This window comes from Amblyomma maculatum, chromosome 10 (assembly GCF_055883805.1).
Source record: "Amblyomma maculatum isolate TAMU_Amacu chromosome 10, ASM5588380v1, whole genome shotgun sequence".
Classification (NCBI taxonomy): Eukaryota; Metazoa; Arthropoda; class Arachnida; order Ixodida; family Ixodidae; genus Amblyomma; species Amblyomma maculatum.
In genome coordinates this window covers 165110401-165125335 of record NC_139353.1, presented here as the reverse complement: position 1 = coordinate 165125335, position 14935 = coordinate 165110401, and positions in this window count along the sequence as shown.

Here is a 14935-nt window from a genome sequence, read left to right as displayed (position 1 = left end):
GTATATCCGTATATTTTGTTTTCCCTGGCAATGTGACCCCCAAAAGAACCGAAGTTAAGTTGGAGGCGTACGTGGCTGTTGTTTTTGTTGTGCGTTATGTTTTTCAAACCTAAGATGGCAGCCATGCAGTGCTAAAGAGTGGTGTGTCTACGTGCGCCTTCCTCTGTGAGTGAACTACTTTATGCGCTCTAAGTGTGTGTTTTGTTTCAGACTCTGACCCAGCGCACAAGGCATCGTCGACAAGAGTTTAAAAAGGAGCCGCCGAGGCCCCAAAGTCAGTCCGCCCAGTTCGCTCCCGAAGAAGGAAACCCGAGATGCCGCGTGCTCCCCGGGGGTATATGAGCGCCGCCGCCGGCACCGCATCCTCAGACCACAAGCTGCACGGGAAGGACCGTCGCCTTCGAGTGCCGCCCTTCTGCGTTGTCCCAGTGATGAAATGCCGCCGCGTTCCCCGGTCAATTGTATGTTCGAAACTGCTCTGAACTTTCTTTCCCTTGCTGTCACTTGAATTGATAATTTCATCCCGGAAAAGGATGACCTTGTACACGTAATTCGGAGTATTTAATTCGATTGTTTATTCACTCGTGTCGTTGCCTTTAGAATGTTAATTGCTGCCCTCTACATGTTTTCTGTATTCCTTCTTCTAGGTAGACAGGACGCAACCGTCCTGTCTACCTTCGTTCTCTTGTGTTGCGTCCTGTTCCGCGCTGTGTTCCCGAATATAGATTTGAACCAACTAGCCCAACAGCAAGTGTTGCTTCGTATTGTTGTTTGAAGTCAACGCGTCCTCGTCTCATTCTCCACGTTCGCTTACCGGCTACGCCGGGCATCGAACGACCACCGCCCTTTTTGTGAAGTCTCGGTGATGACCTCCGGTGGTTATCCAGCGCGTGACAGTAGTCAACGGCCGTCGCGTCCTGTGTGTGGCCTTCTTCTTTTTTCCAGTTTCTTCAAGTTGTTTCATTTTTTTGGAACTTCCTGTTGTGTGATGTCGTTTCCGTCCAATTCACGCTAAAGGGAACAATATCCACGACATAATAGCTCGGCTTTTCACGCAAGGCATGAGAGACACATGGCTTGCAAAGAAGAGTAAGCTGAAGGACACTACACCACTTGTGTACATTAAAGAGAACATGACAGTTAACTCGTTCGGCAGATAAAGGCTGCAGGAAACGAAAACGACTATCGCTATATATGTTTGGCATGTAAATGGAAAGATTCTGGTGAGGAAAACTGATGGCGCCGGCGCTATACATGTCAAGAGCCGTGAGGACTTCGATTGGCTGTAATGAGCGCTTAGTTTAGTTTGCCGCGTAAACTAAATGCTGTCGCGTTTCGGCTATTACTGCCATAAAAGGCATACATATGTATGCCAGGTCTGGGAGAAACAATTATTCTTCATTAGAAGAGATGTTTGCTGAATTTACTTTCTTATTTTCGGCTACCATGATGACTGAAACAGGGAGCACGAAAGATGTTCCCAGAATAGAGCGTTATATTACTTTCTACCTGAATAGAATTGACGTACGAGGAAGTGGTGTTGCCCCCCATATTGCTGTATGAAAATACCAACTGTCAGGTAGTTGATCGCTACTGCTTCCTGACTCCTGACTTCGAACGGTTTACACTGTGTATGAACAAAACGGTACGGTCTGTCTTTAAGCGTCCACCAAACGGTGGCATTTCAAAGATTCTTAATTTCTATGACTCTTTCCTAGCATACAGTACTGATAAAAAATTTGTTTTCCTTGGTGGGGGAGACTTTAATGCTGATATGAGTGGCAATACACAACCTGCATTTCAAAGATTCTTAATTTCTATGACTCTTTCCTAGCATACAGTACTGATAAAAAAATTGTTTTCCTTGGTGGGGGAGACTTTAATGCTGATATGAGTGCCAATACACAACCTGCAAGATTTAAGTACTGCTATCGCTTGAAATGGTTTCGACAACGTAATCACAGAACCCACTAGAATCCCTTCTGAATCCAGTGCTGTATTGGATCTCTTTATTCCAAAGTCACAACTCTAATGTAAAGAAGAAGGCGGGGTATGCTAAAATAGGCGCGACTACTTGCCTGTGCTCCTTCTTATTAAAGGTAGCAGACTAGAAACAAATAAAGAGATAATATACTCCCAAATGATTAGAGACAATGCGCTTGACAGGTTTCGTGAAGATATATAAAAGGATAGCTGGATAAATGAGACTCCTAAATGACTCAAACGAAGGTTATAATATGTCTCTAGGTTATTTTAAGAACTTTTATTCACTCATTTCCCCTTAAAGTCACGTTTCATAAATCCTCACACACTTAAGGCGCGTGTAACAACAGAAGTAAGGCAGGAAACGAAAACTAGAGACCAGTTCTATGAAATATTTATTGACACACGCGAGTTTGAAGGCCTGGTCGTTTTTAAGAAAATAGAGAAATGGGTTGCCAAAACCTAAGACGCGTCAGAAATATTTACTATCTTGCTTTATTAAACATTCAACACGGTAGGCATTATTTACTATGGGCTCAGTTGAACACACACTTTTACACTGTCGCAAATCTATGTCCAACCTTCAATATTGCTATTCCACGGCCAATAATTATATAGTAAAGATTTAGCTGACGAATTCAATACATCCTTTTGCAACGCTGCCACATCCAAAGGCCTTCCCGACACGTTACAACGCATGAACGCCCACAACAATGAATCTTACTTCTTCACCCTACAACAGTGCGGGAAATAACATCTATAATAAGGGATCTGAAAACGAGCACATGCCGCGATATCGATGGCCTCAACGTGTACCCCATTAAACATGTAGCGGCTATAATTACACTGGGTCGTGCACATATATAAAATGCATGTATAACAACATGAATACTTTCAACAAATATGCATATGGCGAAGGTAACTGTAATATTCGAAAAAGGCAACCGCAATGATCTGAGCAACTATAGGCTAGTGTCTATTTTGTCTGCGTTTCTCGAAAATCTGAGAAACTCCTCACTCACGGGATTGTCGTTTGGGGAATACTTACAACTGCCGTTTATCGTCTGCACAGCATGTACAAAATCAACCATCCGCATTATCACCTCCAGCCCTTTTCCCCCTAACGCTTGTTCCTTATTATATGAACATCAGATCTTATCAGTCTACCAGGTCTTTCAGTATCGCCTTGTAATCGCGTTCTTTAAACTATTGAATGGCAGCCTGCATTTCCAGTTTATTAATCTGACACTATTTTCGAAATTTAACCTACAATATTTTTAGCGAATAACATTTTTCTACTCCCGACAGTTCGTACTAAATATGAAAAAATGACATTTTTCACAGCCATTTCATTCTGGAACTCATTGCCTTTAACATTGAAAGCAAATGTTCTTGCTTACATTTAAGAATGCCTTGAAGGAGAGTTTGCTGAATTGCTGATGCTTTATAATTTTGATGTGTAATACCTGTGTTAGTGCCTTTGTTTTTGTGTAAAAATACGGATTTGCCATGTTTAGTATGATATATCCGTTCACTAGCTCTGCTGTTATTATTTATTTTGTTGTAGTGACCTATCGAGGGTCCCGGTGCAGTCTTCTATGGGACCCTCGTCTGTATATTTATGCACTTTTTAAATATTGCCGCGTGCTTCTCAGAAGTGAGGAAAAAGAGGACGAAGCAATGCCGCGTGCCTCTCAAAACCGAGAGAAAAGAGGACGAAGCTGAGTGTGTCAAACTGATCCGTTCAGGGGTTGCCGCCCTCTACTCGTTACATTTTCAGGTGGAGGTGCTCGGCACGATTCCCTTTTGCTGAGTTCCACCCCTCAAGGGCAACCGAGAGTCAACACGGATTTGACACCGGTCCACCGCAGTACCAACCGCCGCCTCCGAGGTCAGTCTCTAGAGTTCAGGCCTTTGTCCTGGACGCCTGTGACCACCATGCATAGATCGAACACGAGCATTGTGGCTAACAGAGAGAGTTCATCCAACTTCGTCGTCCTCCAGTCTCGAACGCCGCCGTCCTTCCATAGCGGTCTTTATGAGGACGCTGAGGACTGGTTAGACCAATTCGAACGGGTCGCGAACTACAGCGGCTGGGATGAGCAAAGGAAGCTGCACAATGGGTACTTTGCTCTCGAAATCTCGCTCGGACGTAGTTCGTCAACCACGAAATCACGCTCCTATCATGAGACCTCTTTCGTCGCCAGCTGTTGGCGACCTACACCGCCAACGACCGAAAGGAGCGTGTGGAGTCGGCACTGTGATCTCGCTGCCAAGCCCCGAACGAAAGAGTTGGAATGTAGTACGAGGCCATGATCCGTCTTTTTAGGCGTGCTGATCCAAATATGTCTGAGGAGACGAAAGTGCGCCACCTAATGAGTGGGGTGAAACAAGAATTATTTGCTGTCCTCGTGCGCAATCAACCCGGCACATCAGATTTTCTAGCGGAGGCCACCACAATGGAAGAGATACTTCAACACAGGGCACAGTACTATAACCGTGACGTGTCCGCCATGTCACCGGCCGTCTATGTTTCCGGCTTCAACGATTCTGATGACGCCTTAAGGGAGCTTGTTCAATTCCGTGGTCAGACAAGAACTGAGACGCATTCAGCTACAGGATCTAACGACGTCATCGAGGCTTCCGTCACTCGCGGAGGTCGTTTGTGAGGAAGTTAGGCAAATCACCCGGAGCCGTCTGTGCCTGCTGTGCAGCCACCGCCACCGAGTGTACCTACGTACGCAACCGTGCTTCAGCAGAATACCTTGTGCGATTCTCCAAAAGCGAACACCACTATGCCTCATTCAAACCAGCACCATAGTGGGTACGACTCTCTTAGATCCAGAGTAGGCACCCCTACACTTGAATTAAGCACGCGTCATCCTCCTCTTCTAGCCGAGGCACGGTTGCGAAAGACTGACGTCTGGCGTGCTCCTGACTAGCGGCCCCTTTGTTGCCACCATGGCGAGGCTGGTCACATGTTGAGGTTCTGGCCGTACCGCCGCGCCGGACTTCGTGGCTTTCATCTGCGTGCCCGATATCCTCGGAGTTGTGAACGACCACCGGAAATCGAGGAGTACTTGTCGGCGCAGACGGATCTCCCAGACGTCCCACAATACGGGTCCCGCGTCATTACCTCTTCTCGTTATCGTTCCCCAAGTCCACGACCCTCTACATACCGCACTGGCCGCTCGCCGAGCCCCCGCTCCCCGAGCCGTCTGGAAAGCTAAGAACAGCGACTTGCGGAGGTGAGGCCGCTTGTGAGCGAAGTGCCGAACATCCTCAATCCCGTTTATTACAAGATAACGGCTATCAGACGGAGTCATGTAACGATGAATTTGAGTGAGCAACTTCGGACATACCGGTTTCTATCGACAATTTTCTCATTACCGCATTAGTTGATATGGGGGCGGACAATTCAGTTATGAGCAGTGGGTTAGCCAGGAAATTGAAGAAAGTTCTAGCAGAGTGGACTGGGCCTCAGATTCGTACGGCATGGGGACACCTTATCACCCCGACTGGAATATGCGTTGGGAGGGTTGCAATTGACGGATTTATTTGTGTTGGCGAGTTCGTTGTTCTTACCCACTGTTCGCGAGACGTCATGCTCGGCTTGGACGTCTTACAGCCTAACGGTGCGATAATTAATTTGCAAGAATCACGTGTGACGTTTTCGCCAAGCCAAGCCATTGCGAGATCTAGCGTCGACAGTTCACCAACTGCCTTACGCATTACAACTGCTGACGATACGGTCCCGCCAAGGTGCAGTATTATGGTCCATGTTTAGGCAACAGCGCAAAAGGACAGAGACAAGTGGAAGGAGGTACACAACTCTGTCTCCTCCTGTCTCTGTCCCCTGTCTCTGTCTCCACTTGTCTCTGTCCTTTTGCGCTGTTGCCTAAACATGGATGATCACCAACTAGCCCAAACCTCCGTTCTGCTACAGTATTATGGTCATGGTAGAGAGTGACTCACCATTCGACCGCGACGTACTGGCAACGAGGAACGTGGGTCTGCTTCTTGATAAAGGGGTCTGCGCTGCAGAGGACTTGTTCGCTTGCAGTATGGTTGTGCGAAGCTCTGGATTACGGATTCCGGGACCGAGTTTTAGCACATTGCTAAAGGAACGGTCATCACGTATATTGCCGACTTTATTGAGCCAGGGAACATCTGTACTCTGGCACCGCCGTCGCCAGCCAGATGTAATGCACCCGACATTCTATCAACTGTGGAATTAATCCAAATCTATAGAGTGGGCACGTTGGCTGGACATTTGGCAGCGTCATGTCAAACCCGCTTCTTCTTTTCACGCAGTTGTTTCTCCTCGCCACAGCAGCCAAGTCCAGCGCGTCACAAGATGGGAAAGACTACATCATTGCAGCGACGAACACCAGCGCCAATGGAGCCTGCGCACAACAGCAGCCGATTTACGACGACCGTTGGACACCATTGCGTCCAGCGCCATCTACATCGACAATCGCATATATAAGAAGCCCGCTTCCGCAGAACTTCTTCAGTGGGCACGTTGGCTGGACATCTGGCAGCGTCATGGCAAACCCGCTTCTTCTTTTCACGCAGTTGTTTCTGCTCGCCACAACAGCCAAGTCCAGCGCGTCACAAGATGGGAAATACTACATCATTGCAGCGACGAACACCAGCGCCAATGGAGCCTGCGCACAACAGCAGCCGATTTACGACGACCGTTGGACACCATTGCGTCCAGCGCCATCTACATCAACAATCGCATATATAAGAAGCCCGCTTCCGCAGAACTTCTTCAGTGGGCACGTTGGCTGGACATCTGGCAGCGTCATGTCAAACCCGCTTCTTCTTTTCACGCAGGTTAGTAACGAAACCTCTACTGTTAAAACCAGCAACCGTTGTTTTATCCAGCTGACGTGCCCACCAAATGTTGTTGCGATTTGTTGTGCCGCGCGAAATTCGCTCATATCCTTGCTGATGCTTTGTGGGGACATAGAATCAACCCAGGTCCCACCTTCCAGGAACAGCTTACTGAAATACTAGAAGGACAAAAGAACATACAGAAAAGACTGGCCGAAATTGAGACAAAAATAGAAAAATTTGAAGCTACCTCAAGAGCGATAACAGAAGTCAGTGCTAGGGTCTCTGATATTGAAAGAAGCGTTCGCAACTTTCAAAGCAAGCTCACTGACTTGGAAGATCGCTCCCGACGGAATAATATTCTCATGTATGCCATTACTGAAGAACCCGATGAAACGCCCCAGGAACTTGCCTCAAAAGTAGTTGAAGGTGTGTTCAAAGACAAATTAGGCATAGCCGTGTCGTCCACAGAGAGGATACACCGTATTGGCAGCCAACAGCAAGAACGACCGCGTTCTATAATTCTAAAGCTTATCGATCATCGCGAAAAAATAAGCATACTGCAGAACTTTTATAAACTGAAAGATACAGGTACTTCAATTTCTGAAGACTTTTCTGTGGCAACTAGGCAAAAGAGGAAGAAACTGTGGGAGAGCACGTCCGAAATTAGGAAATCGGGAAGGAAGGTTAAGTTAGTCTATGACAAACTTAAGGTTGATAATGAGTTCTTTGCATGGGACGACGCTACAAATAAGAGGATACCCGCTGGGAAAAGCCTTGAGCCAAGGAAACATGCGTCGGAAGGGCAGCAATGAATCGATACATGTGCTCGGGAACCTTTTCAATGTCTGAACCTCAATGCACGGAGTATACTTAATAAATCGGAGGATATTGAGAGTATTTTGTTAGCGCACAAACCTGATGCATTGATCATAACCGAAACGTGGTTACACGCTGAAATCAGCGACTTCGAGGTGACACCACCCGGCTACCGAATCTACAGAAAGGATAGAAGTTCTAGAGGCGGCGGAGTTGCCATAATGTTACGAGATACATTGCACGCAATTAGGCTGCCTGACATATCTGGTATTGAGTCCGTCGTTATTAAAATCTGCTTGAAGGAGCTTAATCTACTTATAGGGGCATTTTATAGGCCTCCTTGCACTGACACTACTTTCTTTGATGAAATGAATTGCTTTTTATGCGAGTGCTCAAAATATTCCAATAACTTACTTTTAGGGGGTGATTTTAATATTCCATCAATCGATTGGACTAAAGATTTTCCTGAAGCGTTGTCAACTTTTGCAGAGCCGTTTGTCGATATTATTCTTTTGCATGATTTAGTCCAGCTAGTCAGGCAGCCTACACGTATTCAAAATGGCACCGCCTCTATTTTAGATTTATTTTTTGTATCGGGTGAATTGCTTCGTCGTGAACCAAAACTGCAGGTTATGGACGGCATATCAGATCATAAGATGGTATGCCTAAACTTACATCTCAACGCCATTACGAATTGCAAGAAAGAAAATCGAGTGTTTCCGAACTTCACACGTGCTGATGACGTTGGTGTTTTGGACACACTAGATAACTCCTTTTCATATTTCACGTCTTGTTATGAGTCTGATTCATGCTGTGTCAACAGTTTATGGTTAATGTTTAAAAATCTTGCATTGAAATGTGTGAACGAGTATGTGCCATGTAGTTGCAAATTTGTACACAACACTAATCCCTGGATCACTAAAGAAATTGTACGTCTAAAACGGCAAACGAAAAAGATGAGAAAAAAAATCCGGCAGTGCCCCTCTGCGGCCAATGTTCTGAAACTTACCGGCATGCGCCAACAGCTCAAGAGTTCAATAAAAATAGCAAAATATAACTACCACAATATAACAATGAAAAACTTTCTTCTTTCATCTCCTGCTAAGTTTTGGCGACATTTTTCATCTAGAAAAGACCCATTCCCCGCTATGTCCATTGCAGATGTAACTGTCACTGACAAATATCAAATAGCGAATTCTTTTAATCAGTTTTTCTGCTCCATATATACAGATGACGATGGCAAGATCCCGCAGTTCGCAGTCAGTGACACGAACCCTCCGATAAATAATATATCTATATCTGAAGAAGGCGTTCTATCGCTCTTACTTGATATTGATATTAAGAAGTCACAGGGAATTGATGGGATACCCAATGCCTTTCTTTTCAGGTATGCAGAATGGTGCGCTAAGTATCTATCGCTCATATTTAGGAAATCTCTGTCAGAAGCAGCACTTCCTAACGATTGGAAGTATGCTAAAATCACACAGATACCCAAATCAGAAAACAAATCGCTTCTTTCGTCCTACGGACCAATTTCACTTTTGTGCACATGCGGAAAAATTATGGAACATATAATCTTTAAACACATATCCACTTATCTTGAAAAACACAATTACATAGATCCTCGGCAGCACGATTTCCGCAGGGGGGTGTCAACGGTCACACAACTACTTGAGGCAGTACATGATTTTGCAGCAGCTATAGATAGACAGAGCCAAATAGATATTATCTTTTTAGATTTTGAGAAAGCGTTTGACTGCGTTTCCCACCAAAAGCTGTTATTAAAACTGGAACCAATACTTAGAAATGATACATTGCTTTCCTGGATAGCGGCGTATCTTTCGTCGCGGCACCAGTGCGTGTCGATTGAAGGAGCGTGTTCCAGTTATGGGCCGGTCCGGTCGGGCGTTCCGCAGGGGTCTGTTCTGGGGCCTCTTTTCTTTTTAGTATTTATTAACGATATCATCAGCAATGTGTCCGTGAAAATAAAACTTTTCGCAGATGACTGCATTATTTACAATGAAATTAAACATCCGAATGACCAGTCTGAGTTAAATTTATCGCTAGCTAAAATAGAAAACTGGTGCACAACATGGCAAATGAAAATAAATAAGAAGAAAACAGTAGCAATGATAATTACTCGTAAAAAAAAAGCCCCTAACCTTTCCCTACTCCATTATAAGTCACCTCCTAGCATCCGTTGAAAGTTATAAATATTTAGGTGTAATTCTAACCTCTGATCTCAGATGGAATGAACATGTGTGTTACATTGAAAAACAGGCGATGCAAAAACTTGGTTACTTGCGAAGAACCCTACGCCAGTCTACTCAAGAAATAAAACTTCTAGCTTACAAAACATTTATCAGGCCACTTCTTGAATACGCTTCAGTAGTATGGGATCCTTATACTAAGATGAATATTAACAAACTCGAAAACATCAAAAAAAAAAAAAAATCAGCAAGGTTTGTTATAGTTCGTACAGTTGGCGCACTTCAGCAACCGCTCTAGTGCAAAAAGCTAATTTAGATCCTCTGCAGTTACGTCGCTTTCATGAACGACTGAAGTACATGCATCTTCTCTACTATTCTAAGCTAGGAATAAACCAGAAGCTATATATCGAACCTGTTATTCGGCGCAATACGCGTGCACATCACTCTAAAAAAATGAAAGAGTACACCTGCAAAAGCAACGTGTTTAAAAATTCTTTCTTCCTTAGAACAGTCAGTGAGTGGAACGCACTTCCTGCTGATATTGCAGAATGCCCGACCGTCGAGTCTATGTTATCAAAATTGAAAAAGTGTTCTTGATATATTCACGTGTAGTGCTCCTTTATTACTGTTGGCGTTTCTAGTACATGTGGTTTGCCATTGGTTATCTGCTCAGGTATTTTGCTCCTGTATTGCTCCTACCATTTCTTTGCGCATGTGGTTTCAATGGCTGCTTTTAATGTACCTTTTTTTTGTTTTTGTGGTCAATTTCACTGTACGAACGGCGTGTTCATGTGTTAGTATCTTAATCCATTTTTTGGTGGCAGGTCGACACCGGGATGATTTTTTATTTCTTAGGTTTTTCCTCTTGTTAAGCTGGTTTTTCTTTTCTGCTGTGTATTTTAACAATGCATGTATTCCCACTCCTGCCTAAGGCCTTCTGTGAAGGCTGGCAGTATTCCTGAAATAAATAAATAAAATCTGTCGGTGGTTGAGCGGCGGCGACTCCCAGACCTCCTTCAGGAGTTTGCTGGATGCTTTGCAACGTCTTCGAAAGTTGGGCGTACCCCAGTAGCCAAACACCGCATTATGGTTGACGCGGAGACCAAGCCGATTTCCCAACAGCGATACCGAGTGTCGTCAATGGAACGAGACTATTCGAAGCCAGGTGCAGGAAATGCTTACTGAAGACGTGGTGCAGCCGTCTACCAGCCCCTGGGCTTCGCCTGTAGTGCTGGTGAAGAAAAAAGATAATATCTTGCGTTTATGCGTCGATTATCGTATGTTAAATCAGGTAGCGAAACGGCACGCATACCCACTCCCACGTATCGATGACGCATTGGACCAGTTACGCAATGCCGAATAGTTCTCGTCGCATGACCACAAGAATGGCTACTGGCAGATAGAAGTGGACGAAAGGGACAGAGAGGAAACAGCGTTCGTAATCCACGACGGCCTTTATGAATTTAAAGTGCTTCCTTTCGGTCTCTTTTCTGCACCAGCAATCTTCCAGCGAATGATGGACACCGTTCTCTCTGGACTGAGTTGCAGGCGTGCCTAGTGTATCTCGACGATGTCGTCAATTTCGCGGCTAGTTTTGAGGAGCACCTTGACCGGCTGCGAATGGTACTACAGGCACTGCGTTCAGCCCAACTGACGATAACACCACAGAAATGCCATTTCTGATTCCAGGAGCTCCGCTTTCTTGGCCATGTTATTAGTTCTGAGGGCGTGAAACCAGATCCCGACAAGACTGCTGGTGTGGAAAACTTCCCGCGCCCTACAGACAAAACGTCAGTTAGAAGGATTTTGGGGCTTTGTGCCTATTACAGGCGTTTCATTGAGAATGTTTCAGCGATTGCCGAGCATCTTACGCTTTTCACCCTAGACGATGTTCCATTGGCGTGGCAAGAAGATGAAGAAGATGCCCTCAATGAGTTACGCGGGCGACTGCAGGCCGCCCCGATACTTGCCCATTTTCATGAAAACGCTGCTCCGTATATTCATACTAATGCCAGTAATTTCGGACTCGGTGCCATTCCGATTAAGTGCAAAATGGCACTGAGAAAGGTATTGCTTACGCCAGTCGCTCTCTTTCAAAAGCCGAGGCAAACTACTCAACCACTGAAAAGGAATGTCTTGCGGTAGTTTGGGCGATAACTAAGTTCAGACCCTATCATTACGGGAGCCCTTTTAGGGCTGTGAGCGACCACCATTCGTTATGCTGGCTAGCCAACCTCAAAGACCCATCTGGACGGCTTGCAAGGTGGAACCTTTGTCTCCAAGAGTACGACATTACGGTTGTATACAAGTGGGGCCGTAAGCACAACGACGCCGAGTACTTGTCGCGTGCACCAGTTGATACTGCCCCTCCCGACAGCAAAGACGCCGCCTTCCCGTTTCTTGCTGTAGTCACGACAACCAACATGGCCCAGCGTCAACGGGCTGACCTCGGTTTACGCCCGCTTATTGAGCATCTCGAAGAGCTTGATGTAGCCGCCACACGTGCTTTCGCATGGGGTATATCCTCCTGCAGCATTCGCAATCGCGTCCTATATAAGAGAAACTTTCAGTCAAACAAGGAAACCTTTCTTCTCGTTGTTCCGTCCGACCTCCGGCCAGAAATCTCGCACGCATGTCACGATGAGCCTTTGGCTGGTCATTTAGGAGTCACGCGAACATTAGCATGCATTCGACAAAAGTACTATTGGCCTGCGTTGCTGCCTTCAGTCCAGCACTACGGGAGAACATGCCGAGATTGCTAGCGGCGAAAGACACCTCCGCTGAAGCTGCAGGGCTTCTTCAGCCAACACCTCCGCCAAGAGCCCCTTTCCAGCAAGTGGGCCTTGATCTTCTGGGCCCTTTCCCAGCGCCCGCATCAGGGAACAGATGGATAGTAGTGGCGACGGACTACTTAACGCGATATGCCGAGACACAGCCACTTTCCCGTGCAACTGCTGCTGAAGTAGCCCAGTTTTTTCTCAAGGCCATCGTACTGCGCCACGGTGCCCCATCGCTTATTATTACTGACCCCGGTACAGCCTTTACCGCCGAACTAATGCAGGCTCTCTTCAGTCTTACCCACATAAGTCATCGTAGGACTACTGTTTAACATTCGCAAACAAACGGACTGACTGAACGCCTCAATAGAACACTTGCAGACATGATTTCCATGTACGTCGGCGTGAATCATCGCACGTGGGATCACGTTCTTCCGTACGCAACGTTTACATACAATACGGCTGAGCAGGAGCCGACGCGCCATTCCAGCTAGTCTACGGTCGTCACGTCACCGCAATGTTCGACGCTATGCTACCTCTAAGTCACGGCGATGATGCCACCAACGCCTATGCGGACGCCGACATATTTCTGCAGCGGGGCGAAGAAGTGCGCCAGCTCGCACGGTGCCGTGTTTATCAACAACACCGCGATGCCAATCTATACAACCTCCGAAACCGAGACGTTCACTACCAACTTGGCGATCTTGTATGGGTGTGGTCACCAGTGCTCCGTCGAGGACTCTCCGAGAAGCTACATCGCCGTTACTTCGGGCCATACGAGGTCATTCGGCGTCTTAGTAACGTGACATACGAAGTTGTTCCTCGGGGTTAACGACCCTCAATACGGCGGCGCTCAAGTGCTGAAACTGTTCACGTACTGCGGGTGAAACCGTATTATGACAGGGAGTGATCTTTTGCGCGTGTGGAGCTTTGTGTTCCCTGCTTCTCCTGTGTTCATCTAGTTTGAGAACACTCCCAGCGTCGAATCACCGCTTTCGAAAAGGGGGGGAGGGGGGGGGGGTAATGTCGCGTGCCTCTCGAAACCGAGAGAAAATACGAAGCTGAGTGTGTGAGACTGATCCGTTCAGGGGTTGCCGCCTTCGGCTCGTTAATATGCTCAAGCTAATAAACTTTTACTTTCACTTAAAAAAATAAGCTTTTGCATATCGACCTATCAAACTTCTTTGACAAGTACGGAATACTAAATTCACATGTGTTTGCCTCCACGAAATGCAAATCAACCTATCTGGCGCTACTTGAACAAAATAAAAGTTTTGAATTATTTTAAAATAAGTCCATAGCGATTTGCGCATTTGTTGATTTCTTAAAGGCTTTCGATTTAGTGGATAGCAATAGTTTGTTGCAACAGTTAAACCGTTATAGACATCGCAGACCGGCTTTTGAAATATTACAGCTCCACTTATTCCAGAGAAAGTATTACCCCTGTCACACGGACAGTTTCGATACTCATTGAACTTGATCTGCATTCAACTCAATGCAGATCGAGGTTGTTACTCGACAACGTTCAAGTGCAATCGAGCTCGAGCCTGCTTGACTGCAAGCTGCTTCCTCAATCGATCTTGAGATTTCAGGCACACTCAAAAGCAGTCGTCGACACCCTCGTAGCGCACATGAGAAAAATTTCTCAATGCTCATTGAAAACGCCCGTGTAGCATGGGATGCTTCAGTCCTTCTTGAAAACCTGAATGCAGATTGAGTTCAATGAGGTTGGAAAGTGACCGTGTGACAGAGGTATAAGTGGTAAGTGGTTCAGTTAAATAATGCATTTTCCGCAGTTAAATGTACCCATTCTGGTGTAGCACAAGGTTGCATACTTGGATCTCTCTTCTTCAATGTAAACCTTAATGGCATCATAAAAATCAGTCCCAATGTAAGATCTGTCATTCATGCAAACGATGTTAGCATCTTTGTTTGAGGAAAACAATCCGAAATATTATCTAGATATATTAATACCCTGACACTACTGGGAGAATGGGAGATATCAAACTGTATACGTATAAATCATCAGAAACTAAACCATTGTAAAAAAGAAGTTCCGATTAAGCGGGCAGATCCCCGAGAAAGAGGAAGTGATTTTGCAGACTAGCTGGCTGCAAGTTAAGCCACCGGAGCGGTCTTGCTCTCTACCAGTGCCCACTACCAGTCCCTGAATCCCCGCTTAACAGCATTATATTCCGGCCAGTGAACAAAATAATCGCGCCCCATATTAAGCAATAACACTGAACTTCCCTAAAATAGAATTTCTACATAGTTTCAAATGCCTTAGTGTAGTCTCCTCTCACA